Source organism: Stegodyphus dumicola, chromosome 2, assembly GCF_044657685.1.
Source record: "Stegodyphus dumicola isolate Sdum_Otavi_A_Nest chromosome 2, ASM4465768v1".
NCBI classification, from domain to species: Eukaryota; Metazoa; Arthropoda; class Arachnida; order Araneae; family Eresidae; genus Stegodyphus; species Stegodyphus dumicola.
The window spans coordinates 215829170-215848363 of NC_140769.1; the positions used below are offsets into that span (position 1 = coordinate 215829170).

General features: G+C 32.4%; 1 protein-coding gene across 7 annotated transcripts in view; it reads left to right on the forward strand.

Annotated features, from left to right (window-relative positions):
* The window catches only part of LOC118198647 (rho GTPase-activating protein 23-like), a 136442-nt gene that overhangs the window by 11146 nt on the left and 106102 nt on the right, over positions 1–19194 (forward strand). Inside the window, exon 1 of one of the 7 annotated variants that reach the window (XM_085811750.1) lies at positions 9850–10077. The exons of 5 other annotated variants lie outside the window; for them this stretch is intronic. The gene's annotated coding sequence lies outside the window, so the exon portion shown is untranslated. Of the gene's footprint in view, positions 1–9849; positions 10078–19194 lie in introns of those variants that run through there. One more of the 7 variants, XM_085811751.1, reaches the window with a different exon arrangement.

Below are 19194 nucleotides of genomic sequence, written 5' to 3' on the forward strand. Positions count from 1 at the left end.
CTCCGGAGACTTGCTTATTGATACACACTCAGCCACCCAGTCTGCTTCTTTACTTCAGATTACTCAACTTGGGCAAGCGAATGTCACTGTAACACCCCATAAGTCACTGAACTATTGTCGTGGTGTAATCTCAGAATTCGACCTTCTGTATGTTTCTGAAGAAGAGATCGCTTCTGAGTTATCCGAACAAAATGTCTGCGGTGTAAGGCGGATCAAGATGCGTAAAGAAGGTAAGCTGATAGACACGAAACACGTGATCCTTACCTTCAACACGCCTGATCTGCCTAAGAATATTAAGGCCGGATATCTAAATATTCCTGTAAGACCTTATATTCCAAACCCTATGCGATGTTTCCAATGCCAGCGTTTCGGCCATTCTAAGACGTCTTGTCGTGGCAGCCTCACATGCGCCCGATGCTCACAGATTGGCCACGATTCTGATAATTGTACCGCTGCGCCTTTATGTATAAATTGCAAGGGTGACCACCCAGCATTTTCTCGCTTGTGCCCAAAATGGAAATCGGAAAAAGAAATCCAGACTGCAAAAGTTACTAGGAACATCTCTTACGCCGAAGCCAGAAGACTAGTCCAGAGCACACAGCTTCGACCAAATTCATCATACGCCAGTGCTGTTAAATCATATCGTACAGTCGCCACCCAAACATCAATAGGCACACAGACCCTACCAAATAAAACCCAACCGTCTACATCCAACAAGAAAAAAGAAAATGCAACTCATATAGTACAAAAGAAAGAAACAATTATTCAAAGTAAGCCGAAAACTGCCACACAAAAAATATCAAATAAAAATAGAAGTCGCAGCAATAGCTCTCTTGATGACATGATTTCTGAATCTGCGGATTCAGACTTTATGGAAGTGGAAGAGGGTCTGGAATTTCCCAGGCATCTACTTCCACGAAAAACAAAAGAACAGCACAGGAAAAACAAAAACCATTCATAATGGCCACCCTCGTGTCATGGAACTGTCGCGGTTTCCACCGAAATTTGCTTGACATCAAATCTATAATAAATGTGTACCATCCTGTGTGCTTCGCAGTACAGGAAACAAATCTGAAACCAGAACACCATGCAAAACTTCGGAGGTTTTCTTTCGTCAGGAAGGATAACCTTGCAGGTGAGCGTGCCAGTGGAGGAGTAGGTCTCCTCTCCTCACTGGATTATCCCTCAAATGTACTTCCTTTGACGACATCCCTCCAAGTTGTCGCTACTCAAATAAATTTTGATATTGTTGTTTCATTTGTTTCTTTGTATTTGCCTCCAAATGAGCACATTTATCAGCAAGATTTAAATAATCTAATAGAGCAGCTGCCTGAGCATTATATTATAATAGGAGATTTTAACGGCCATAGTCCACTCTGGGGTAGCAAAGATACAAATTGCCGAGGAAGACAAATTGAGCAGATGATCGAACATCACAGCCTTTGTCTCCTTAATAATGGGCAAGATACATACTTCCATGAGCCTTCAAGGACATTCCACGCTCTCGATCTTGCCATCTGTTCACCATCTCTGTTGCCATTTTGCACTTTTAGTGTCGGAAATGACCTGTACAACAGCGATCATTATCCTATTTTTGTGTCTCTTGCACGAAGAGGAGCAAACCTCATGTCGAGATCCCCTCGATTCATACTGGACAGGGCAGACTGGGAACTCTTCTCTTCCATTGCAGAGCTCACAGATGAAATGGTAGAAGATGCGCATATCGATGACGCTGTTGAAGCTGTTACTAATACTATTATTCAGGCAGCTATGCTCTCCATTCCTAGAACATCAGGAAAACTACTAAAATATTCAAAACCATGGTGGAATCGCGACTGTCATGAAGCACTGAAAAAACAGAAAAAAGCATGGGGTATTTTTCGTAGATATCCTACTCTGCGAAACCTCATAGCTTTTAAAAGATCCAAAGCAAATGCACGGAAAGTAAGAAGGCAGAGCCAGAGGGATTCCTGGATTTCATATGTGTCCTCAATAACATCCTCTACGCCTAGTAAGCGGGTTTGGGAAAGAGTTCGAAAAGCATGCGGAATGTATAAAGACCACTCACTTTCCTTTCTGGAAAAAGATGGCCGAGTGATTAGCTCCATAGAAGAAATTGCAAATACAATTGGTGAGACATTTGCTGCCGTTTCTTCCAGCCGAAATTACTCACCTGCATTTCTTTCTATCAAGCAACGCTCTGAGAAAAATCCCATCGCTTTCAACTCTTCCAACTTTGAGCCGTACAATAGAGACTTTACTATGGTTGAATTAAAGAGAGCTTTGTTGCAGACACATAGGTCTTATCCGGGTCTGGATGGCGTGTATTATGAAATGCTAAAGCATCTGTCCTATAAGTCACTGAGTGCCCTTCTCACACTTTACAATAGAGTGTGGAAGGAGCGTACATTTCCCAGTGCATGGAGGAGAGCTGTTGTCATTCCTATTGCGAAGCCAGGGAAAGACCCGAGGAATCCCTCGAACTATCGGCCAATTGCCCTTACCAGTTGTGTTTGCAAACTGTTTGAAAAGATGGTAAACAGCCGCCTAGTCTACTTCTTGGAAAAGAATAATATTATATCGCCTTATCAGAGCGGTTTTCGACAGGGGAGAACGACCGTAGACAATATGCTTCTATTAGAGACATCTATTCGGAAAGCCTTTGTCAGAAGAAGTCACCTTGTCTCAATATTCTTCGACATTGAGAAAGCTTATGATAAGGCATGGAGATACGGTATACTCCGGGATCTTCACGAGAGTGGCTTGCGCGGCAACCTACCAATTTTCATACAGAATTTCTTGAACGCTAGAACTTTTCAAGTAAGGATTGGCTCTGTTTTTTCGGATGTTTTTCAACAGGAAGAGGGTGTGCCTCAAGGCTGTGTGCTTAGTGTAACGCTGTTCAGTTTAAAAATAAATTCTGTATTAAAAGAACTTCCTCACACCATCTTAGGATCACTATATGTAGATGATTTACAGATTAGCTGTCGAGGAGCAGACATGAGATACATAGAGAGGCAATTGCAGATGGCTCTGAATAAGATCCAAGAATGGTCAGACAAACAGGGATTTACTTTTTCGAAACAGAAAACTGTGTGCGTGCACTTTTGTAGGAAGCGAGGTCTCCATCCTGAACCTGAGTTATATCTAAATGGTACAATTATTCCAGTTGCGCCCGAAGTAAAATTTTTAGGAGTAACGTTCGACCAGAAATTGACTTTCCTTTCTCATGTTTTAAACCTGAGAAAGAAGTGTCTCAAAACACTAAATATGTTAAAAGTGTTGGCGAACACCTCCTGGGGTGCAGAGCGTTGCTCCATGCTTCGCATTTACAGAGCGCTTATCCGCTCTAGACTGGACTATGGCTCAGTTGTTTATGGATCCGCTCGGTCATCTGTTTTGTTAAAACTGGATCCTGTTCACCATCAAGGTTTGAGGATATGTTCAGGAGCCTTCAGGACTTCTCCTGTCCAGAGCCTGTATGTTGACTGTAATGAACCATCACTTTATCTGAGGCGTGAACAATTGTCCCTTTTGCAATATTTTAATATACTATCCCAACCTGAACATCCCAATAAGCTGTGCTTACTTGATGATGTGAGTAACGCGTTATTTGAAACACGTCCATCTTGTGTTCCTACATTTCTTTTAAGAGTTCGCCCTGTCATTGAGGAACTTTCCCTCTCTGATATGCACCCCCAAGCAGTACAGAATTTTGAAATCCCACCTTGGGAAAATGCACGGATTCAGCTTCTTGATGTTTTTAAGTATCATGTGAAGGCAAGCACTAACGAGATTATATACAGACAACTCTTCGCTGAGCACAGGAACAAATATAGCAGTTATCTTCCAGTTTATACAGATGGGTCCAAGTCAAAAGATCATGTGGGGATGGCATATGTAATTAAAGACCACATGGAGGGCAGACGCTTGCACAATGCTTTCTCTGTCTTAACATCCGAATTAACTGCGATATATTATAGTCTTTTATACATCTCAAGGCTCTGCTACAAAAAGTTTATAATTTATAGAGATTCGTATAGTGCTCTTAAATCAATAGAAGCTTTTCCTAATACTCAAAATCCAGTAATAGTGGATATTCTCAAAATACATATAAACTTAATGAATCGTGGGTATGATATCCTGTACTGCTGGGTTCCCGGGCATGTGGGAATAAAAGGGAATGAGCTGGCAGATATCACAGCAAAATGTGCTGTTGAACTGTCCAGTCGTCTCATCCCTTTTGCAGACATTTGTTGTGTTGTGAAACAAAAGATCCGAAAAAAATGGCAACAACTTTGGGATGTTCAGCTTCAAAATAAATTAAGACATGTAAAACCTAGAATTGAGCACTGGGAATTAACCAAAAATCGTAAGGAGGAAGTTCTTTTGACTCGCCTCAGAATTGGTCACACTAGAGTGACACATAACTACCTTTTAAAAGCTGAAAATGAGCCTGTTTGTTTTAACTGTAATGTTTGTTTATCTGTTCGTCATATTTTAATTGAGTGTCCATGTTTTAATAGTCTTCGCCAGAAATATTTTAATAGCTGTGACTTACCTCTCGACCGTTTAATCGGAAGAGAGGTCAATTCTAATTTATTTTATTATTTAAAAGAGATTTGCTTTTATTACCAAATGTAATTTGTTTTGAAGACTGTGTCTTGAATGTTAATATGTGCTTTTAACTTGTTTTTATATGACTTCATCCTCTGGATTTGGTACATTTATCTACTTGTTTTTATTTATTGAATTTTAATGTCATCAATTGTAATCATCTCATCTTTTGTTTGGCGCGTCATAACCATCTCTGGTTTTTGCGCCATAATCACTCACTCACTCACTCACTCATTTCATGACAGAATCTTTTATTGCAGTAGCGTTTTGGTACTCATAGTATTAGTAAAATACATTTTCATTTTGTGGTTTTCTGAACAGCCTTTCAGTGATACCTTTGTATGGAAAGAATTTAATTCTGAACTCTTTATAATTTGAGAGTTATTTATGACAATATCTGGGTGTTGCTTGCAATTGTGAGTGACATAATAGTGGAAGGGAAACATAAGAACATTAATAAAACTCCAGTTTAGACCTGAGAAGTAAAAACTATCACTAGATTGGGATCATCAAAGTTTGCAACATGTGGAAAAGTTAAACTGCAGACTTATTAAAAATTGTAGCTGCAAAATTCCAGTTTTTTGGAATTGTGAAGCCAGTTGTCCTTAATACCAGTTTCTTAATGTTAAATTTTGGTGCCAGGAAATTTTTCTGATAAAACAGGAGTGACATTTTAATAATCTCAGTCTCTAGCAATTGTTCTGTGTCTATACATGACAGATTCTGTTAGCTATACTTGCTTGTCATTATTAATGAAATGTTTAGCTGGTAAAGTGAAGTGATGTTCCTAAAGGTCAGAGTAAGAAATGCCGATCATAATAAGAAATACAAATGATTGTTGCTGGAGTTGTTTCTTTTTGTAGACAAGAATTCTTGAGATAAGAAACAGATAAGGGCTACCAAAATGTCACCAGAGGTGTCTTGTTATTTATTGTCAAGAATTGTTAGTCAAGAATTTATTCCCTCTAAAATGAGAATAGGGGTTTCCAATGCATATCATAAAACTTGTATTCAATGGATTGAGACATGCATTTGGATTTCATGGGCAAGCTGCTTAGATCAGTGAACACTATGCAAAAAGTTGCATGTCAGTTAAGTAGCGTAAACTAGTTAGGAGTGGATGCTCGAATAATAGAAGAATATTGGATGGAATGATGAGATATCCTACACATTGTGGAAATTAATGAATATTTGTAAAATGCCGATTTTCAGGTAAATGCTATGTGCTGGAGTAACTTGTTCAAAGTGAAATTTGGTAAAGGAGGAATTTTCATGGTTCGCCTTAGTCCACTAGTCCTCCCCCCCCCAGAATGTCAGATGTTGAATGCTGTATTCTATGACAATGATTCGTAACAGATCCATCACTCTTTTAGCATGATAAGTTGCTCATTCTTCCTAACTTAGTGATTTGAAGAAATGGAAGTGAATGAATTTGACAACCAGCCCGAAAGTCTAGTTCATGGACTCCCCGTTGAACTCATCATTTGAATTAGCTGGAGTGTTGTGAGTTAGATTAGAAAGTTGTTTATCATATTGCAAGAGAAATTGTGCAAAATATCTGTAGATATTTATAGAAGCTTAGTAGAAAGTTCTTTTTAAATAGTAGAGGCTACGATAGTGATGAATGGTGGATCCATATTTAACATCTTGTTATTAGTGTTCACTTTTTATTGGCAACACAGGAACAGATGTGCCAGACACACTGGGTTGGTGAAAAGTTATCGCCAAAAATTTTTAGTAAGATAACTGTGTTTTTGCAGGCATGCTAGGCTTAAAGTGTGGAGTGTAAACAAAATTGAAAAAGCAGAGCTTATTGATGCCATAAATGGGTAGGACTAAAGTTATGACATCGCAATGTATTCTTAAATTTTATATTAGTTTAGTTTAGCATTTTCTTTGGAAAATAACAGTAAACATTTGCTTTTTTATTGTAAATTAACATTAAGTTCTTTATTTTAAATTTATGTTTCTAAACATTAAGCTTTGGTTTTACTGAAAGTAAGTATAATAAAATTATTTATTCTAAGTTACTGTGATAGAATAATTCAGTTGCACCATTTATTCAAAGGTTAAACAACATCCCTGTCTTGCATATTTGTATTTTAGATGGCTTCAATATTTTCAAAGATTTTTAAGCTTTGGCATTAATTCAAATAAGAAATTTTTTTAAAAATTAAAATTTGCATCACAGAGCCGTACCATTTTCAGAAATGATTTTATTGCTACATAACTTCATAATCCCGTTTATACTATTAAGTAGACAATATTCATTATTTTATAAAAAATACTGAGAAATAAGTTTATTAATAACAAAGAAAATAATTTTTATGGCAAATGAACATAATATGTAACTTTTATTTTACTGTTTCTCAGAATCCCAAAGGATGATACTTTCTTTGTGCATATTAATATTCCATACATCAATAGTTGACAAATATTTAATTTCTCTTTAATAAAACCATAAATCTGAAATAATACACAATCTTTTAAATAGAAAATGCAATAATAATAAGTTTGATATAAAATGAAATTTGTGATTACAATAGCAAATACTATGTATTAAAATAATGATGCAAAAGTTACCTATCAAATGCAAGTTTGCAATTTTTGCGACTCTACCGTTGCAAAAATGTTTGTCAAACAATCGATTCAAGGCAAGTTCGTCAAGCTATCGATATTTATCCTAAGTGGGAAACATTATCAACATACCAAAAGAAGACAAAGAAGAATCCAATTTAAAAATAGTAGGCTAGGTAAATTGCCAATTGAAAATTTTTTGACATACCTGCACTTATCCATCTAAAATATTCTTTTTCTTTTTTCTAATTTCATTTTGGATTCACATTTCTCACATGTTAAGTTTCTTCGAACCGTTTGACAAACTTCAGTATTCCAGAACACTATATGGGCCATTTTTCATCTTCAGTCCTTTCACCAGGCAAAATTTTTGCAATGCAACAGTTGCTGACTTTCCATTCAAATAGAACAACTTCACCAACAACACTCACTCAGGTAATGATAACCTTCTGAAATGAGAAATCCTCATGTATTGTGGTCTTTTATTGCAAGATTAATCTGCATAATTCTGCTGAATCTCTCGCATGCCAGCACCCTCTACTGGTGACATTTTTAACTAAACATTTTTGTGCTGCTAAAAAAAATCTGACTTCCTTGTGAGCCCTTTCTTGCAAATAACATTTCTTTATCATAATTTCTCTCTTTTTTTATGAATTTTTAAAGTTTTAACAGACTTTTGACTTGCCCTGTATATTCATCTAATTACAAAACTGAAATAGGCTACTTTCTGAGTAGCTGCATATTAAATATTCATTATCCTCATATGGTTAGTGTGACTGTAATCGATAACATAGGTTTGAACTAAACCTGTGTTATTGTGAACCCTGCAGTAAATATTTTTTGAATAGCTTTGATAATGACCTGTTCATTATAAATGATTAGTAGATTGAAAAAGTATATGAGGAATCAGATATTTAAGGCATGAAAAAGCAATACATGTCTTCAGCATGTTTATTGGCTGTTGATAATATGCTTTCCTAGCACAACTGCTGCAGTGTAAGCAGAAAAGCTGCTCCTGCTATTTGCTCTATATTTTTAAGAATTTTAAATGCAGAAATGTTTTGCTTCTAAGGAAGGGGGATCTAAGTCTGATGACTCTCAGATTTTGCACAAGTCACTCTCCTCTTCTCAAATTTAAGTTCCATATTTTTTCCTAGTTAGAAAATAAACCTGTCATATTTACTAAAATTGAATATCTTAATAAGTGAACTTGTGGAATGAGAGAAAGGTTGATTTTTATACTAGATAGAATATATATATAATAATTAAACTGTTTAAATATTAAATAAACCATAGATTTAAAGTAGCATATATAAACTGTATAACTATTGCTAATTATGATAAGTCACATTCTAGTTGAGTGATTTTAGTTTAGGGCTGCATAACTGGTATCATCGGTAACTGCATCGGTAACTGGTATGATTGAAAACAAGTATGTAATAATACATTATTAGTTTTTCTTAACTTTTCTTTCTATACCATAATAAACTATTATATTGTATATTAATTAGCTTCCCTTTCTTTCTAATCAAAAGCAAATGAATTCTTATCAGCGTCATACTCTCATTAAATATTCACCTACATTTTTTTTTTTCATTTCTTAAAATTTATCCAAAAACATAAGAAAGGTCTTATATTCAAGGGGATGAGGCATCTTATTTTGGAATAAGTATGATACTTTAACGTAAGCAAGTGATTCAGTTTTCGATTGTTTTAGCAAATATGCTTTTTTAATTGCATTTTTTGGGTGGAGATGTTTCTTGAAAAACAACTGTTTTATAGACTGTTGTGTCTTTTCTAGTTCTTAAAATGGTTATTTATAAGATGCCCATTTAATATTTGTCTCTCTGATATATCTTTTAATTCTAGCTGCAAAGTATGACAATTGGCATAATTTCCTTCATTTTAAAATTATAATTGTGTATCTAAATTTGTTGGTTTTACAGCATTTCTTTTGTAATATATGAAGATTTTGTAATTAAAATTTGTTAATATTACTGCAATTTCTCTGATATAAGAAAAAATAAGAGGCATTCAGGTGTTTCTTTCCTTTCATTTTCTTTCTTCCCCCCATCTGTTTTTAAAATTTCATTAACAAATAAAATTAGAGAGGTTTACATATGTAAAATTTAAAAAATTATTTTTCTCCCCTCTTTTTTTTAAATTTTACATTTATTTACTTACTTTTTTAGCAATTTTAAAATTATGATGTAATACACTTTTAATTTTTTTTTTTAAATTAGAGAAAAAATAATCTGTATATATCTGAGTGCTTTTTTTTAACAAATATGAAGACATTTCTCAATTTTAAATCTGCTAAAAACAGTCCCTCTTCCTCTTTTATTTTTGTATGTAGTTTTTTTTTTTTTTTTTTTAAAGTTTAAAGAAATTGGTTAAAAGAGCAACAAAATAAATTTATTTGAGTTATATGTGTCTCATTCTGATAAGGGGGACAAAAAAAAAAAAAAAAAAAAAAAAAAAAAAAAAAAAAAAATCTGAGAAGAAACAGCTTTGTTTTTCTTTTCCAAATTGTGGAAAGGGAAATGTTAAAGCTGCTGTGTTTTTGATGGTTTTCTTTTTTTTTAAAAATAGCGTCTGCTATATTTATACCTTATCCTGAGTGTTCTGTTAAGTGCTTCTTTTCAGTGTAAGGTAACATTCTCTCCACTGGTAGTGCAGTTAGTTGTTTAGTGCTTATGTAGTGTTTTTGAGTAGGGCTTATTTTGTAATTCTCCTTAATTGCTGTATTTTTAAGAGTGCATTTAGATAAGTTTTTAATGCTTTGTTTTTGCAGTTGGAGTTCAATAATCAAGTAAATTATTATTAAGTTATAGATTAGAATATGTAAAAAGTATTCATTGTGGTAATGGTTTTGAAAATGAGGCAAGTTATTTTAAAATTAAATACATTTGTTATATTCTAGAATGTGTAGTTTAAATTGGCATTATATAAATATAATTTTGTGTATAGTAAAAATGTGTAGCTTTTAAGTCTGGTATGTTCAATTGTTAAACACTTCATTTTTAAGGTTAAGATTTTTATTCATAAGAATAATGTTAAGTTTTACAAACATATGAAATTTGAAATGATATTATGAGTATTTTATATATATGTAATCATTTAACTGTCATGCTTAGTTTAGCTTTAATATAACTTCATTCCCTCATTTTAATTTTTTCATCTATATTCATTTCGACTAAAGCAATAAACTGTTATATGTTTATAACAGTTTATTGCTATATCTAAAGCAATAAACTGTTATATGTTGGTTATCTAGAATTATGCACTATCAAATATCTAAGGTTGGTTAATTTTTCTACATGTGCATATACCTTCTTTTATTTCTTAGCTATTTAAGCGTAGGCTTTTAGAGTGCATGTGTTGTATTTAAGAATGAGAGAGAAAGAACAGAGTAAAGAAAAAGGGGGGTGGGGTTAGCAGTTTTGAAATCTTTATTGTGTAAACGCATTGAAATTATTTACTCTTATTTTATAGTATCATTTTATTTTTATGTGTATAAAATAATTTTTCGAAAATTATAATGTTCATTTTTAGTTCATTTCTTTTGCTATAAAGTCTTTAATCCGGACTTGTCGGGACTTTGGCGATTCCTGATTAGGAGTTTTTCCGGATTATAGATCATCAATTTAAATCTGGTAAGATGGCATGCAGAAATTATAAAATTAAAAATATGAAACCGTAATTTATAAAATAATGAGCAATCATGATCTAAAGGATATCAAAATTTACAAAAAAAAAAAAGAAGCTTAATATTTATTTGTTTACTTTATTAAACATTTCTTTCAATGTAAGTTGTTTAAGTTGCTTCATTTTTTATGTGATAATACATTCTCTTTAATTCTGTAAAGAGACATAATTTCTTGTTCAGTTCCACGGTTCAAGTCCTCTAATTGCTGTGTCGAGAATACCGACTAACTTGTCAATCAAAATTTTTTCGTTTTCAATAACCTCTCTGTCACTTTCTTCACTATCAGAAGCGGTACATCGAAACATGCTTTCTCTTGTAGATTCTTTGGCAGCTCCAGAATCGGTAACTCTTTTTGACATAATCGAAAATTCAAGCTTACTTTTTATAAAATTGCTCTAACAGTCTGCAAAAAATAATAAGCCAGATCAAATTAGAAGGTTAAGGAACAATGCAATCTGCAACATTAACTGAAATAGCTAATTAGATAATTTTTTAACTGAAATAGCTAATTAGATAATTTTAGCCTAGTTTATACCATCTGTTATACATTAAACGCACATGTGTAAACATATTATGTGCATGCATAAAGGTATTATGCGCTATGCGTTTACACATGTGCAGAATGTTTGTAGCTTTGAGGTCCTAATTATAGATCATTCCGGATTATGGACGTCTGGATTAAAGACTTTGTACTGTATTAGATGATATTGTAGTTAGTAGATACGGCTTGCCTGTTTTGATTTTATTTCATTTTGTGTTCTTTTTTAGTATCAAATTAATGAATTATTTATATTGATTTGCATTTTCTTTTTAACTTTGTTATAAAAATTGATTGTTAATAAAATAATATGTTCATATCATGTGAAAATATAATTTTTAGGAATATTTTTACAGGTTCATTTTTATAACTCTCCCATATTGTAATAGATGCACCCATATTCTAAACTTCTGAGCAAAAACCCATCTTTGCTTTTGATTTAATTTGGCATGTCATCTGTATTTCAGAAAATGATACCATTTAAATCTCCTATATATTTTAAAAGAAACCTTTTTCCATGATCCATGTGTCACTGATATTGCAATGCAATACTGAGTGCACAGCTTCATGGATATTAATTAATGTGACCGTAATTCCACATTTAGTGTGAAATTCCTGAGTTACAATTTGTGCATTACAGTTGTTACTTGCTTTGGGGGGGGGTTCTGTTATGTAGTAATTTGGATTAATTTTATTTGGTTTAATCATAGTATGGTATGGGTGGCCCTATACCTCCACCATAGAAAGTTAAATGCATGTATAAGAAGAAGAAATTTATGTATGGATTTATCTTGTTAAAAGTAGCCATCGTAAAGAATATTGCTTACTTTAAAAGTATTCTATTAGAATTAGATGTTTGGCATTCTTGTGTTAGCTACTGAATTGCAGAATTAATAGGAAAATCTATTAATCATGTAGCATTCTGTTGAACATTGTCAATGCTGTGGTTCGAAAAACAAACATTTATTACAGAGTAATATGCAGAGGTACACACAGAGAAATACATGCAGTGATACAAGCAGAGAGTGAAAAAGTTTAGAGAGGTTATATATATAATTTTACAACAGATCATGATTTAACAAATCATAAACAGGGCACATAAAACAGCCAATCAAAAATAACATACAGAAATATAAACAAATAAAATGGGATTAAGTTTCATAATACATCGGACCTGACAAAAAGCCATACTTCCTTTTAACCAATAAGAATGCGATTACAAATATCTCAACACATTCTTACTAGTGTTTAGTAAGACTGACGTTGAAATTGGTTACTGTAATTGTGTCTTACTGAATTGTTACTGAAATTGTGTGATAGGAAGAATAAAAAAAACCCATTCACACTAGAGGGGGATAGGGAACACTTGAAAATGTAAAAAACATAAACCAAGAGCACTTATTCAAGGAAGAATTTTATCTGGTTAATCTAAGCTGAAGAGATGGATCTACCAAGCTCAAGTATATGAAACATGAAGTTTAGCAGATCACAGGCATAAAAACTTATCACTATATATTCAATCTCAATATATATCAGTATACTGAATAAAGAAGTTTTAAATCAGATTTCAACAATCGGCATATGTGTTTGAAACATAGCTTGGTATCTAATCATCATTTATATATTTTTACTTCATAATTTAGAGTATTATTTTATGTTTCTAGAGCAAAATGCTGTACAATTAACTTTTCAATTCACAGATATTTTTTTTTGCAAAATTAAAGTTAAAGTTTATTAAAAAGTATAATTGTAATTTTAAGTAAAGTGAAGGGCTGTTCAGAATATTGATTTCTCTTACATTGTAGTACCAGGCACAGTTATCATTAATTTGCTCATCTTCCATTTGTTATATCAAAGGTAGTTTTTATGATGCACTATTTCTTGTTGTTTGTTTATTTTTTTAGCATAAGTATATAATTGATCACGATTTATTTATTTGTATCCCCCTTTATATTTAACTTGAATTATTTTTTTATTAGTAGTTATGTTATTAATTTTTTTCTAACAGACTCCAACAGTTAATTAATTCCTGCCCATAGTAATATCAGTTGTGAGAACATATTCTTGGTCTCTGATATGGATAAAAAATGTAGTGTGATGCAGGCAGAATCATTTTCAAAAAATGTATGAGTGCAGAAATATGCATGTGACTTTTTAGTTATACCTTGTGATCCAAAATATTTTATTCTTTTGAACATGACTACAATTGAATTAAATTGCCAGAAAAAGTAATGATTGTGTGGTAGTCAGATATTTTTATCCTTTTATTAACATGAAAATTAAAAATAGATTTTTGTGGAACGAGCTGGTAAGATTGATGGTAATCATGCTATAATTGATAGTAATTAGAACCAATATATTGATACCTGTATAATCTACATTAGTATTTAATTTTTTTGTGATACATTAGGTGTAGACAGAGAGATGGTACTTGTGAAAATTTATGGACACTTTTCAAAATCTTTGAAAAGAAGAGAGGAATTAGTCATTTTCTAATTTTGTTAACACTGAGGAGTGAAGTTCTAAAGCATGTCCTTACTAGGTGACTGTTCTTCGAAGTAGCTCTTGATGAGCTGTTGAAGAACATGGGGCCAATAACAAGCTATTTTTAAAAATAAATGAAACACTTTATACTTTTAAAATAATGTTTCAATCATGATGCCGCGAGTAAAAGGGTGATGGAGGCTGTATATTTTGCAAAATATACTTTTCTTGCACCCCTTTTTAACTAATTTTATGAACTGAGAAATACTTGAATTATATAAAAAATAAAATACTGAAACTGCGGGAAATCGAGTGAGAAAAATTATGCAAATAATTTTTTTTCTGAAGGATGCAGTTACAATATGAGCATAATAAATAAAAAGCAGTCTTGGGTAAACAATAGGTGACTATCATAATATTATTTCTTTAAAAGAAACTTATATTCCAATAAGAATACATAGTAATATTAATATTACAATTTCTAATAAGATATCTTCATTTCTACTTCCCTGTAACTTGAATCTCACAATTTCATGTTACCCCTGCTAGTCCTTTGACCTTAAATCATTGATCAATAGTTAGAAGATGATTCTGCATCAGATTCAGTGAAACCATAGACTGAATGTCAGTTTGTGTTTGCTTCTCTGTGACTGGTTGGCTCTAGCATTAGGCTGGCATAAAGTTCAACGCTTAGAAGGAAAAGGTTTGACATGACCTTCGCAGATAGTTTATGAAGGTTTGTGTTTGGTAGTAAGATGAAAACAATTGCTGTGTCAAGGGATCCTTTTTAAAATTTAATGGAGCTTGTTCTCTGAATGCATTAAGAAAGAAGAAAATTTAACACAAATATTTTTAAAATTTTCAAAATCTTGCACTAAAAAGCTGGGAGGAATACATGAGGAAATGTTTTATATAGATATATGTGTTTGTGTAATGTGCAATATGTATATATATATATATATGTAAGATAAAAAATATGTGAAATATGTAAGATAAAAAAATATGTGAATCAAAATTATAATTTAAACTAACAGTAAAACATTAATTCTCCCTCTATATTCTAAAAATTGCAATAACTTCTCTGGATTGCATCATTTCTAGATCATTCTATGGCCTGCGCAGCTCTGATGACGTAATAATTGGGAACTGAAACTACCATTGTAAACCAAAACTTTTCGCGTGCTTCCATCTTTCATAACTACGCACTTCAGCTTCTGTCTGTGCTGTGCTTTGACGCAATTTCGCTATGCTGCTTCCTATTGCAAAAATATCAATAATGTAAATGTTCTTGAACAGCATGACTAGGGTGCCAAGTGATCTGTGGCGACACAGTGTCAATTGGAAATAAAATTGGAATTAAAATCGCCTCGACTGCCAAATTTTATTTACAAAGTCAACACATTAGCTTACGACACAATCATAATACTTTCTCTTCAATGTAGGATAACTACGCATCAATAGTGCTCCGTCTTTTCCTTGCTTTTATTATGTCATATATATATATATATATGTAATGAAACTGTGGTTTGGTGACTCGATATGAATGATTTGATTGATTATGCGGCACAAACTTGCATTAAAATTTTGTTGGTGAAACAGGACTTTTCCCATGATTCACTGTGAACACAGAATAACAAACCCATGTAGATTTCTTCATAATTAGAACTGGCCGAAGAATGTAATCACAGAACACTTTTGGAGGCACTGAAATAAGAACACTGAGACGTAGATGCGTAGAAATGCTAATTGCGTAGATACTTGATGCTTAGAGCGTCCATCCATTTTTGAAGAAGAAGCAGTCGAACTGGATTAAATTCCTTTTTTATTTAAATTCTCATTTTGTGGCCACAATTCACTTGACACTCCACTTGTGCCTATTAAAGAACATTTTCAATTTTGATATTATTGCTATAGAAGCAAAAGTAGCAGCACACACTTTTAATTGCAGAAAGACATCTGGCCAAGAGAAGCACAAGCAAAAGTGATGCATCAGTTCATAGAAAAAAAGGGAGGGAGTCAATAGTTTCAGTTTTTAGTTTGCTTAACCATTTGGTGATTGGTCAAGAGGCATTTGCATTAAGGGTTACGAAAGATAACATGATTAATTAGAATGATGCTGTTTAGACTTACAGCGCTACTTTTAGGACAGAGCGATAAAGTTTCCAAATGAAATAAAAAATTAAATAGGTTATAGAGAAATAAATTTAGAAGTTTGCTTACATATTTTAAGGTTTGACATGACCTTCGCAGATAGTTTATGAAAATTTGTCTTTGGTAGTAAGATGAAAACAATTGCTGTGTGGAGGAATCCTTTTTAAAATTTAATGGAGCTTATTCTCTGAATGCATTGAGGAAGAAGAAAATTTAACGCAAATATTTTTAAAATTTTCAGAACCTTGCACTAAAAAGCTGGGGGGGGGGTTGCATGAGGAAATGTTTTATATGTATGTGTGTGTGTGTAATGTGCAATATGTGTATATATATATTGTAATATCGATTTGTAATTTTTACATTTAGTTTTTATGAGATAGCTTTTACTATTTTACTATTATTTCTAGCTGTTACATGATTTGACAATTTTGCTAAGGAACTATAGTGTCAAATGTATTTTTTAGCATTAGCCTTTTAACATTCCTCTTTATATATATATATATATATATCACATAAAGTAAGAAATTTAGAACTAATTTTTTACAAATTGAAATTCATAATTAATAAATTTCAAATAATGCATTAAAAGTTACAAAGAATTTAAAAATTTTAAAACCAAAACTTTTCAAACAAGCATTACCCCAATTAAAAAATAATGAAATTTAAAGAAAAATAAACATGACAGCAGAGGAATTCAATCAACTTCAATGTCAGTCGTTCAGGGGGGGTAGGAACATTAAAATCAGTTGAAATCTCTCTTCTATAAAAATCCTTTCTTTTTTGTATCCAGAATTAGCTGATGAACCATTTCAGTGTATTTTAATTATAATAGTTCACCCGGAAATTCTGGCCCTTTCCCAAAGCAAGTAAAAAACAAAAGTAAATTCTAATTAGAATCTTGAATCTTAAATAAAGAGAAAAATAGAATTCTCTCTGTAATATTTAATAGATTATTTGAAATTTTTTAATTATGAATTTCAGTTTTAGGTCTTTGTGAAAAATTAGTTCTAAATTACAGTCTTTACTGATAATTTTTCAGCAGCTTAAATATATTGCACATTGGTATTCTTATAGAAACAGCAAAATATATTAAGGTATTGGATTTAATTATCATGAGATCATTTAAAACATTGAAGCACTGATGATTGAATTTGTAAAGCAAAGAGGGTAGGTTTTTTGGAAGTAGTACATATGAAGTCTTGAATAAATTAAACTGAACCATTCAAGAAAAAATCTAAAATAATTTTGAATTTGATGCATTTTTTGAACTGTGCATTGCAAAAATATCAAACTCTTCTATAATATCATAGCTTATTTCTTATTGGCTGTATGTTTGAAAAATAAATCATAAAGAATTTTAAAACATTCTTATTCATATTCAGTTTGACATAAACAGAACAATTTTTGCAATGAAATTTATTCTTTGTGAGAAATAATAAGTATGAAGTTTTATATTGTTGGTAACCATGGAGTATCTGCAAAAGTGAATATCTGTGATCACTGAGATGAAATCCACAGGAGTTTAAAGTTAGAGAATAAGAAAATTGTTAGTTTTGTTCTCACTATGTCAGCATAGAGTGCTCAGACAGAATACATAACTTTCTTTGATAAATAATAAATGATCTGTTAGAAGATGAGTTGAAGTTAAGCATTTATTTGAGTACAGGCAAGGAGTTTATAAATTATATAAAGAATAATTAAAACTTCAAACTGTTGTCAAAAATACCTCTGCATAACAAAAAATTTAATTTTTTTTATACCAGTTCACTAGTCAGTAGCTCCTGAATTTACTTGACATTCCTCAGTTTTTGCAAATGGAAATAGTTCTCTTTTTTATTGTAAACATAAAAACTAAGCTTTACTTTTGCATAGATTTTTCTTTTTTAAATTACTAATACTGAACGCATGATTTTTCTTGAAAATAAAAGTATTATTATCTGCAAATGGAAAAAGCAGTAATTACAATGTGCTCCCTTTTATGAAACTTTTTTTTTCATTTTCAAAATATTAAATCTTTTATTATTTCAGCCAGTGATTGAGTACCTGTTGAGATTGATATGTAACTAATAACTATCCAAGTTGTATGCTATTAGGCAAAATAAGTTCTGAAGGGTTGTATAAAATAAAATTATGAGCTTTTTTTCCCCTTTTCCCCTCTGGGAGAGAAGTGAAACCTAATGGCAGTGATGCATTCAGAAAAAATTTTAAGTGCAGTCAAATACAGTTTTTCAGAAGTGTAAGGGTAATCACATATCTGGCCATTTTCTTTAATAGTCTGATTTTTTTTTAAAAAAAGGGTGGTTCTTTACCAGAGATACCCCTTCTCCAAAAAAACATTTTTTTTGGGGGATATTACGATATGTGCAGATGAGTTTAGTCTAACTTCTGCTTCCAGTTGCTTAACATGGTGAGCTTTTAGAAAGCATAAAATTTAAATAATTTGTTGCGAATGCTCAACAAATCTTAGACAAATTCCTCTATCTTTTCGTAATGTAGATTTTAAATTATATAAATTTCAATATGTAATAAATGCAGGATTGCCATTGAGTTCTTAGTAGTAGTCTACCCAATTTTTTTATTCCATTTTTTAAGAGGCAGAACTAGTGCAACTAAGAGGATGCACAGAAAGTGTCATCAGGAGATGGGGAGAATTTGTAAGTTGAGGATGGAGTCCCTTTCAGTACAGTAAAAGCTTGACTATCTGGAAAGCTCAGAAATTGCCGAATTCTGGATATGTGAAAATTCAAGAAAGTTGAGCCTATAAAAGCAAAATTCAGATTAGAAAAGCCAATGAGGAAAATTTCCATTCTAAAATTATAAAAAGAAGGATCTTATTTGGGTACTTTTTCTGTTATCAGGACCAGATTCAGAAATGTTTTCTGCCCAGTGGTGGGCCCTCAGCTGACTTCAACTTAACCAATTCTAAGGCATGAATTGGTGGTCACTTTATTAGGGAGGCACCTAATAGGTGGGCCACCATTGCCTCCTATGAAGGGGATGGACAGTTACAAGTATGCCTTCTCTGGGATTCGAACCCTGGGCCCTTTGGTAGTGCAAATCGGCTCCCCTTACCACTATAAGTCAGGGAAATGTGTATATGTATGTGTGGTTGCATGTG